Source organism: Molossus molossus, unplaced genomic scaffold, assembly GCF_014108415.1.
Source record: "Molossus molossus isolate mMolMol1 unplaced genomic scaffold, mMolMol1.p scaffold_m16_p_20, whole genome shotgun sequence".
Taxonomy (NCBI): Eukaryota; Metazoa; Chordata; class Mammalia; order Chiroptera; family Molossidae; genus Molossus; species Molossus molossus.
The window spans coordinates 3418377-3428331 of NW_023425356.1; the positions used below are offsets into that span (position 1 = coordinate 3418377).

Genomic DNA, 9955 nt, shown 5'->3' on the forward strand with positions numbered 1-9955 from the left:
ATAGGTTTGGTGGTATTTGACCACAATCAACTTTCGTCTCAGGTTTTTTGTTTGTTGCACGTATGTGTCTTTCAGAAACTAAGTTCTGGGAAAGCAACACCAGACTCAGTTTCATCGGATTCATTTTGGAACATGTAAGCATACTGATTTCAAACTTGCTTAAATATTTCGATTCTCTACCAGAGATTAATAACAGTAAAAAAAATGTTGTTGATTGGATTTAAAGTCTCCGTGGTTTATCCCTCGATTTCATAGAGTACGGAGCGAGATAGCACATTTGTCTGGCAAATATATATTTATGTCAGATAATATCAGTTTGTTATCACCATCTGCATGCTGCTCTATTAACAACAGTAAGAACAGAGATATGCACGTGAAATTGTGGGTTGATAACAGATATCATCATTAATTTCCACGTAAGTAGGTGCTTTTGTTAGTATAGAAAACTTTAGAATATTAAGTTAAACAGCCATAGAAGTTCTATTTTATGTTCTTGGAAATATTACATTTCATAGAGAATTCTGTTAAAGAGTGAAGAAAGTGTGCCAAAAGCATAGTTTAAGTGATAACATGAAGGCAAAAAATCTGGTTTTGATATGAAAAGAAATTATTACATAATATTATGGTTATTCTTTAAATATTTTTATAGTATATGACTTGCAATTTATTATAAGGTTGTTGATTGTCAAGTAACCCCAAGCCAGTGTCTCCTGCACCTTTTCTCCTGCAATGGAACGGTGTGCTTATGTTTACATTAGGATTTCAACATGTATTGTGTTTTTTTTTAATTAAAAGCTATAATTATTCATAAGAGTATGTTATCCTAATATAAATATATTTATACCAGACTTAAAGATTTTTCTGTTTTATTAATGTGTGTCTGGAAGTTACATGAACAAATTTATAATCACTGAAATCAAATAAAGAGGAGATAACTCATAATTCTTCTAGACAAAAAAATGTAACTGTTTTCATTTCTTAATCATTTGTAATCATAACCTAGATGCAAATTTTAACAGTATATTGAGACAGTCTTTATTATGCTCATTTTAATGAATCCATGATATTCAATCAAATTACTATTTCATTATTTATTTATATAAACACTCCCTAACTGCATAAAATTGGATTAACAGTTGTCCCCCACCATGGATATTGTTGAAATGCCCATCTTTGTAACTATCATTTTTTCTTTAGCTTTGGATTCACCAGGCCTAGATTTCAACTCAGTCATTCCCACTTACTAACAGGGATTTTGAGCAAATGATTTAACTTTACTAAGTTTTAGTGTCTTCTTCTGTAAAATGGGGTCACTGTTCATTACTTTGTGTGAGAATTGAATTCTAAAACTTTACGTTGGTTACAAACATATTTCATGGGCAAATATTCCATGGCAGGTGCTATTCCAGATATTATGGAAACAGTGTTGGAGAAAACAAACTCTCCTGCTAGCCTCTCATCTTGTTTACATGGGGGAGAAATGCAATAAGATAGGCATAGTAATAATTTATACTAAAGATAAAAGTGAGATAGTATAATAAAGGAGATAGTACTGGAGTGGGAGTAACTGTTTCTACAGATTCATGTCTTAGAGTCAAATAAAGTAATATTTGGGCAGAGGACTGCAGAAAGTAATGGAGCAACCCATCTGACCATCTGGGTGGGTGGAGTGGGGGGAAGAGTAATATTGAAGGCAGGGAAAACAGCAAGTGCAAAGGTCCTGAGATTGCAGCAGGGAAAAAACAAAAAGGCCAATAAGGTAGAGACAAAGTTACTGAGAAGGAGCAGAAGATATGGTCAGTTAAATTAGGAAGGGGAAGTTGCTCCTGAGTTACAGTCTTATAGACCATTGAAAGGTTTCAGCTTCCTTCTCTGAGTGAAATGGGAAAGGGGAGGCACAACTTGATTTAAGTTTTAAAAGACTCATTTTGGCTGCTATGCTGATAATATATTCTATGCTGGCAGTTACTGAAGAACGGAGACCATCAGAGGCTACTGTAAAACGAGGCCGGACATGGTAGCAGCTTAAAAGTAAGACCCTACAAAGAAGTGGAAAAAGTGGTTGCATTTTGGATTCGTTTGAAAACTAGGGCCAACAGGATTTGATGACAGGAAGTTTGTAGGATATTTGAGAGAAAGAAAGGAATTGAAATGATCTCAATAGTTTTTCCCTACCCAATTGAAAAAATGATATGGTCACTTTATGATATGTGGAAAGTTTGGGTGTGGAAGGAAAACTAGAAATTGATTTTGGACATATACATTTGAAATATGTACTAGGGACTGTTCTGAGGTACTTGGTTGACTGTTGGGTACATGAGCCTAGAATTCAAGGGGAACGTCCTAGCTAGAGCATTAAACTTGAAAGTTGTCAATGTATGGACGGTTTTCTAATCCATGACCTGAATGCTGAGCTAGGGGTTGCTGAGGTTAGGGAGGAAAATAATTCTGAAGGCTGAGCTGTGAGATATGCCGACATTTAGAGGTTGGGCCATGCAAAATACCCAGCAAAGGAGAGCAAGATCATTAACCAATGACTGAGGAGAACCAAGAGAGATTGTCTTCTGGAAGCCTGCTGATGAAAGTTCCCACCCAGGATGCGGTGACAACAGTGAGAGCCGTGCAGAATAAAACAGTTTCCCATCTATATCGTATTGGATGACAACTTGGTAATATCTATAAAAATTACAATGCATTTATCTTTCAACCCAGTACTCCACATTTCCAGGAACTTACACTGTTGTTGTGTGTGTGTGCATGTGAAGTAATATACTATTTACATGTATGTAATAATATACTACACAGTTGTTATATATGCACTAAAAAATGGAAATACACACAAGAAGACAGTAAATGTGTTTGTTATATAGTGGATATAGAATGAGATGGATAGGAATAGGGTGACAAGTATTTTAATATTTAACATCATTTTGATATTTAAACCATGTTTTTAGAAAGAGGAGAGGAAGGAGAGATCGACCGCTTCAAATGCTGCTAAGAGGATGCTGAGATAAGCTCTGAAATTGATCATGTTTGGTAAAGGAGACATTTCAATAAAGACAGTAGCCTCTAGAAGTTGCACTGAAAAGAGGGGAGAGCTGTGGAAAGGCAGCTAGAAGGGGCCTTAGGTTTGCATGGTGATGAGAATAGTAGACTAGGAAGGGAACTATGGATAATGCAGAGAGAGAGAGAGAGTGATGCTGGTGGGGGTAAAACACCTGGCAGTGATGGCACACCTGTTAGGGCAGCCGTGATTCAATTTCCTGTGAATTTCCATGTTTATGCTTAAGACTAATGTCAAGGTACAGGCAACAGAAATGTGTAACATCTCCCTTTGCTCCCTTATGTCTTGGCGTCTTTCAATTCTTTCTGTTTTGCAACTGAGGAACAACAAGGAGGTTAGATCAGAATGTTAAGAGATCTACACTGCCACTTTATGTGGCTATCTAATTTAATCCTCCAAACCAACCTGTGAACTGCATATTATTGTTCCATTTCACAGACAAGGAAAGGGATCTTCAGGTTAACTTGCCCATGCTTTTACAATGGATAACAGCACATTCTGAATTCAAATATCAGCTCTTTCTGAATTTAGAGTGTTTCTTTTTTGTTTTCCATGGTATACTGATTTCTGGGAGTATTCTGAAAAGTCTTCAGACAGCCACCACATTACTTCAAGCTGTAATAATTGGCTTCTATTTGTTCACTTAACAAATATTTACTGAGCACCTGCCTTGCATGCGGCACTGATGTAGGTCTGGAAATGAAGGGATGAATGTGATAGGTATGATTTCTGGCCTCAAGATTCCAGTAGTCTTTGGAAGGAGAGATTCATCCTTCCAAAGAGTATAAGAGGTGTTACAAGAGGCAAAGTGTCATCTGAACAGAAACGAACTTCTGTTCTGAAGGGATGAGCTCTAATAAAAATGTTATGGGTCTAAATGAAAGAGGATAAACTATTATATTTTTATTTACATAAATTATTTGCTTAAAATAATAATAATAAATATTATTGAAAAGAATCTATCAAGGATTACAGAATAAAATATCCTTTAAGTATCTCATAAAGGCTAAAAAAGTCAACATTTCTGTCCATACTACCCAAAGCAATCTACACGTTCTATTAAAGAACTAAGAGTGTATTTCATAGAACTAGAACAAATACTCCAAAAAAGACCCTGAATAGCCACAGCAAATTTGAAAAAGAAGAACAAAGTGGGGGGGGGGGGGGTTCACAATACCAGATATTAAATTTACTACAAAGCTATCATAATCAAAACAGCCTGGTCCTGGCACAAGAACAAGCATGTAGATTAATGAACCAGATCAGAGAACCCAGGTATCACCTCAAGACAGTGTGTACAATTAACATTCGACAAAGGAGGCAAGAGCATACAATGGAGAAAAGACAGTCTCTTCAATAAATGGTGTTGGGAAAATTGGACAGCTACATGCAAAAAACTGAAACTAGACCACCAACTTACACCATACACAAGAATAAATTAAAAATGGATAAAAGACTTACATGTAACCTATGAAACCATAAGAATCCTAGAAGAAAATGTAGGCAGAAAATTCTCAGACATTATACGTAGTAGAATTTTCACTGATACATCACCTAGGGCAAGAGAAGCAAAGGAAAAAAGTAATAAATGGGACTGCATAAATCTTCAAATCTTCTGCACAGCAAAAGAAGCCAGCATCAAAATGAAAAGGGAACCTACTCTCTGGGAGAACCTATTTACATCAGATAAGAGGTTAATATCCAAAATATATAGAGTGCTCATACAACTCAACAAAAGGAAGACAATCCAATTAAAAAATGTGCAGAGGACCTGAATAGACCCTTCTCTCCAAAGAGGACATACAAAAGGCCAAGAGACATATGAAGAAATGCTCAACATCACTAATCATCAGAGGTGCAAATTAAAATGACTATGAGGTATCACCTCACATCTGTCAGAATGGCTGCCATCAACAAATCTTCAAACAAGAAGTGTTGGTGAGGGTGTGGAGAAAAGGGGACTCTAGTACACTGCTGGTGGGAATGCAGACTGGTGCAGCCACTATGGAAAACAATATGGTGTTTCCTCAAAAAATTAAAAATGGAACTGCCACCCAGCCAGTGTGGCTCAGTGCACCAAAAGGTCGCTGGTTCGATTTCTGGTCAGGGCACATGCCCAGATTCTGGGCCAAATTCCCAGTGGTGGGGGACATGCAGGAGGTGTCCAATTGATGTTCTCTCATTGGTGTTTCTATCTCTCTCTCCCTCCTTTTCTTTCTCTCCAAAATCGAAAAAGAGGGGGGGGGGACCCTCAAAAATAAGAGTGGAACTGCCATTTGACCCAGTGATCCCACTTCTAGGAATATACCCTAAGAAGCCTGAAACACCAATCAGAAAGAATATATGTACCCCCATGTTCATAGCTGTACTATTTACATGCTAAGATCTGGAAACAGCCTAAGTATCCATCAGTAGACGAGTGGATAAAAAAGCTGTGGTACATGTACACAATGGAGTACTATGCAGCTGTAAGAAAGATCTCTATCCTTTGAGACAACATGGAGTTACCTGGAGAGTATAATGCTGATCAAAATAAGCCAGTCAAAAAAAGACAAATACCACATGATCTCACTTATTTGTAGAACATAATGAACAAAATAAGCTGTCGACCAAAAGAGATTCCGAGTCATGGAAGTAGGAACAGACTGACGAACCTCAGCGGGCTGGGGAGGTCAGAGGGCAGAGAAGAGATAAACCAAAACACTTACATGCATATTTGCACAACCAATCGACATGGACACTAGACTGGGGAAGGCGGGGGGGGAGTGGGAGCGGGAAGGAGGGGGGTCAGTGGGGAAAAAAGAGGGGACATCTGTAATACTTTCAACAATAAAAAAAGTAAAAATAAAGCAGAAAAGTTTTGAAAAAAAATCAACATTTCATGATATGAAATATGTAATAAAAAGAGAGTTTACCGTTTTCTTTATTTAACTTTTAACAGTCTTAAACTCAAATCATAGTTTTAGAAAACTTGAAAATAATACTCAGAGATCTCTAAGTCACAGCACCAGGAGGCACGGGGAGAGACGGGCCGAAGGAGACGGTGGACCGACCATCCGTGACAGCCCTCTGATCTGAGAGAGGGACGTCATCCGTGCAGAGAGTTTACATACCTGATTTTGTACTTTGTTTCAGAGTCACAAGAGCTATGAAGAATAAAACAGTGTTCACCTTTCAAGAAATTGTTTTTCTCAAGATATGAGGCACAATAGCCTCATTCTCATTTTCTTCTTTATATTTTAGTCGGAAACTGGAAGAATGTTCTCTGAGTTGGACTTCATGTAGGTGCTACTGTGCAGTTTCACTAAAAGGCCCGGATACTTTGACATAAATACGCATTTGTTAGTTCAGGAGCAAGAGAAAGACCTGGCAGAAAGTGTCGTGTGGAAAGTGTGGAAAGTGTCGTAACTTCCTCATTCACCTCCTGCTTAGAAATTCTCCGGTGCTTCCCTTTCCTGCGTGGGATAGAGGCTCCCCCAGACCCTGTGCAACACGGGTCACCTCATCCGACCCTCGCCGTCTCCGGGACTTGCTTCCGGTCCTCATTCCTTCCCAGAAGATCTGTGCTCTCCTCCCTGCTCCCTGCTCGTGCAGCACCTGGAATGCCATCCTGCTCTCTGACCAACCCTCACGTACTGCCAGGATGAGACTGAGCTGTCAGCCTTCTGGGATGGCTTCCCTGGCTGCTCTAAGTGGAGTTCATCAGTTGCATTAAGTCTGCTCCCACCCTGTGTGACTTTGGTCCATTTCTGATTTACCTGTTGATGCACCTGGCTGCATCCCTGGATCTGTTGTCCTGGGCGGGCAGGTTTTAGTCAGTCAGTGTCACTACCCGAAGCCTGGTCATACTTGTTTAAAAAATATGTCTTGGGGGGTGCAGTGTGGTGCAAGTGAAGATCAGAGACAGTCCCCCTGTCTCCTGGGGACTTTCAGCTACTGGCGTGGAGGGTAGGAGAGCAGATTATGCAGATGAGCTGGGGATAAAAGGGCACACGGAGTTGGACATATTTGGAAAGAACTGCACTGTACATAATTCCTGCGTTCATTTCTAAAGGGCACTGCTTCAAGTGGGTTTCATTGGAGTGTGGTTTTAATAAAGTCTAGAGCCATCCGCTTGTCCTCAAGATGTTCCTTCCAACTCCAAGGCTATATCTAAATTAAAGCTAATGACCAAACAGATTTTTTTTTCTCTGTTAATGTCTAGCGGGAAAGGACTGTTAGAAAATTTATGAATTAGAGTCTGTTTATAAGTTATTGCAACTCATCATGTATCCCCTTAAGCAATTCTCTCTGTTTTAAAGGTAAGTATAACTGATGTGTTTAATGAGCAAGACTCCTGGGATGTAATCAAAAGCAACTTTATTTTGTCTCCCACTATTCTAATAAAATTTATTCAGTAGGTAGAAGTTTATCCTCTGACTCTGGGTAAAAGCTGGGCCATCCAAAGCTTTTCTGTTCTCTCCCAGGTAGTAAAGATCCCTGCAGCCAGTTTAAGTCAGAAACTCAGTCCCCAGTGATTCACTCGATATGCCCAGGGCCTTGTAATGAGCAAAGCTTCCAGCTTCATGCAGTGAGAGGTACCCCTTTTCCTCACCAAGGCTGCAGACCCTCACTGACTCTTCTTTCTTCCTCTTCCCTCACTAGTTGCTACATGTGCTGCCAGAGTCGAAGTTCTGGAAAGGAACGAGGCAAGGGGCCAAGGTCTTATTTGACTGATGCTGCTATCGGGTGATGAGGGGGGTTAAATCTGGTTCTTTCTCTCAGGGGCTCTCTGTTAGGTTCTGCAGAGAACCCCCCAGGGAACCTCTCCCTCTCTTTTTCAAGGTGGCTCATTGGGAACTTGGATGCTTTCCCCTCTGCCTGGCAGGTCCCGCAGCAGCCCCTCATGGGCCTGCCCAGTTGGGGTTACCTTGCCCCTTCAGATGGTCTTGTTTGGCCAAATCTTCACAGTCTCCAGGCTGGTTCTGCTGTACTTGGCCACAGCAATGCACCCTGCCCTCAGAAACTGGAGTGGAGCCCTGGCTGGTTTGGCTCAGCGTTAGAGCATCAGCCCACAGACCGGAGAGTCCTGGGTTCGGTTCCCACTAAGGGAACGTACCTCGGTTGCAGTTGGTCCCCGGCCCCAGTTGGGGTCATGTGCATGGCAATCATTCGATGTGTCTCTCTCACATGAATATTTCTTTCTCTTTCTTCCTCTCTCCCTCCTGCTCTATCTGAAGATAAATGCAAAAAAAGAAAGTGTCCTTGGGTGAGGATAAAAAATAAACTGGAGTGGAGCCCACCTGTGTGGCCATGGCAGTCTCCCTCACTGCTGCGGCCTCAGGTTGACAGCAGAGGCTCCTCCCTTTAGATGCCTCAGGCGCGTGTCAGATAACTGGCCACGGTGCCTCCCGAGAGGCCAGGTGACACCTGTCAGAGCTGGAAACTCAGCCCTCACCTGGAGCCGGAGCTGAGTGGACTGCAGCCTCCATGCACGGCACACCCAGCCTGCCTCTGCAGAGCCCTCCTGGGTACCGAGGCACCCTGTGGCCATTTCCGCCGTTCCCTGTAAGTGCTCCTTGGGAATGCATGCTTTGTGGTGTCTGTGTCCGAGGTGGAACTTCCAGATGAAAGTCCAGTTTCTCGGCTAACTCTGCTGCTCGGGAGGGTCCGTGCGTGATTGACACCGTACCTCTGATGAAACCATGACCACGTGGGCACGAGTTACTACCACATATAACAAAAGACCCTTGCCTGCAACAGCATGGGAGGATATGAAGAAGGGGTCCTTTGAAGAAAAAAGCCAAAACCTACCAAAGAATAAACAATTTGAAGCAAATAGGCTGTCCCTTAAAAATGATGCACCCCAAGCAAAACACGAAAAGAACAAAAAGAAAAAGGAGTACTTAAATGAAGATATGAATGGATTCATGGACTACCTAAGGCAGAACTCACAGATGGTTCACAATGGGGAGATGATAGCAACAGTCAGGAAGTGAGGGAAGAAATTGCAGTTGCTTTGAAGAAAGATAGTCGCAGGGAAGGAAGATGATTAACAAGGCAAGCAGCAAAGAAAAATGCAGTGGCGAATTTCCTTTTGCAAAATGTTTTGTGTGTGGGGAAATGGGGCACCTGTCCTGATCTTCCCTGATAATCCCAGAGGAGTCTGTGCTCGTGGTGGTTGCTGCAGACTCTGGCTGTGTGGGGCATTTTAAGAAAGATTGCCCTCAAAGTCAGAATTCAGATCGAGTGTTTGCAGTTGGGCACTGGGCAAAGGGAATGAGGGCAGACTATGAAGAAATGGTGGATGTGCCTAAACCACAGACATCCAAAACAAAGATACCTAAAGTTGTTAATTTTTTATAATGATTAGTACTATCATAAGTTACTGTCTCATAGTTATTTTGTGAATTGAGCCTTCTTCACAGTTGCAGCTGGGCTCCCTTGGAGAGGCCCATATTGTAGATATCAGCATGATCTGGGTGTAGTGAAATAGTCCTGAGTTCTCTCCATCAAAGAATACTTCTGCTTGGACAAAGTCCCTGAAAAAACCGTAAGATGTTTAAATTGGATTCTTTAAAAGAACTTTTTTTTTTTTTTAACAGAACTTAAGTATAACTAAGTGGTTATATACCTAATTATAACAGTCATCTTTTTTTAAAAAACAAAATTTTGCAGCCCTAGCCAGGTGGCTCAGTTGATTGGAGCATCAACCCATATACCAAAAATGTTTTGGATTCGATACCTGGTCAGGGCACGTGCAGGAGGAGGAAACTGATTAATATTTCTCTCCCTCCCTCTTCTCCTTCCTTTCCTCCCTCCCTCCCTTTGTCTAAAAAATCAGTGGAAGCATATCCTTAGGTGAGGATTAAAACAAAACAAAATTATACATTTATCTGGGCCACCACTAAA

General features: G+C 41.0%; 1 pseudogene; it reads left to right on the top strand.

The window, feature by feature from the left end:
- The first annotated feature begins 8748 nt into the window (after nucleotides 1-8748).
- LOC118637627 lies at nucleotides 8749-9409 on the top strand (annotated as a pseudogene).
- Nucleotides 9410-9955: the final 546 nt, after the last annotated feature.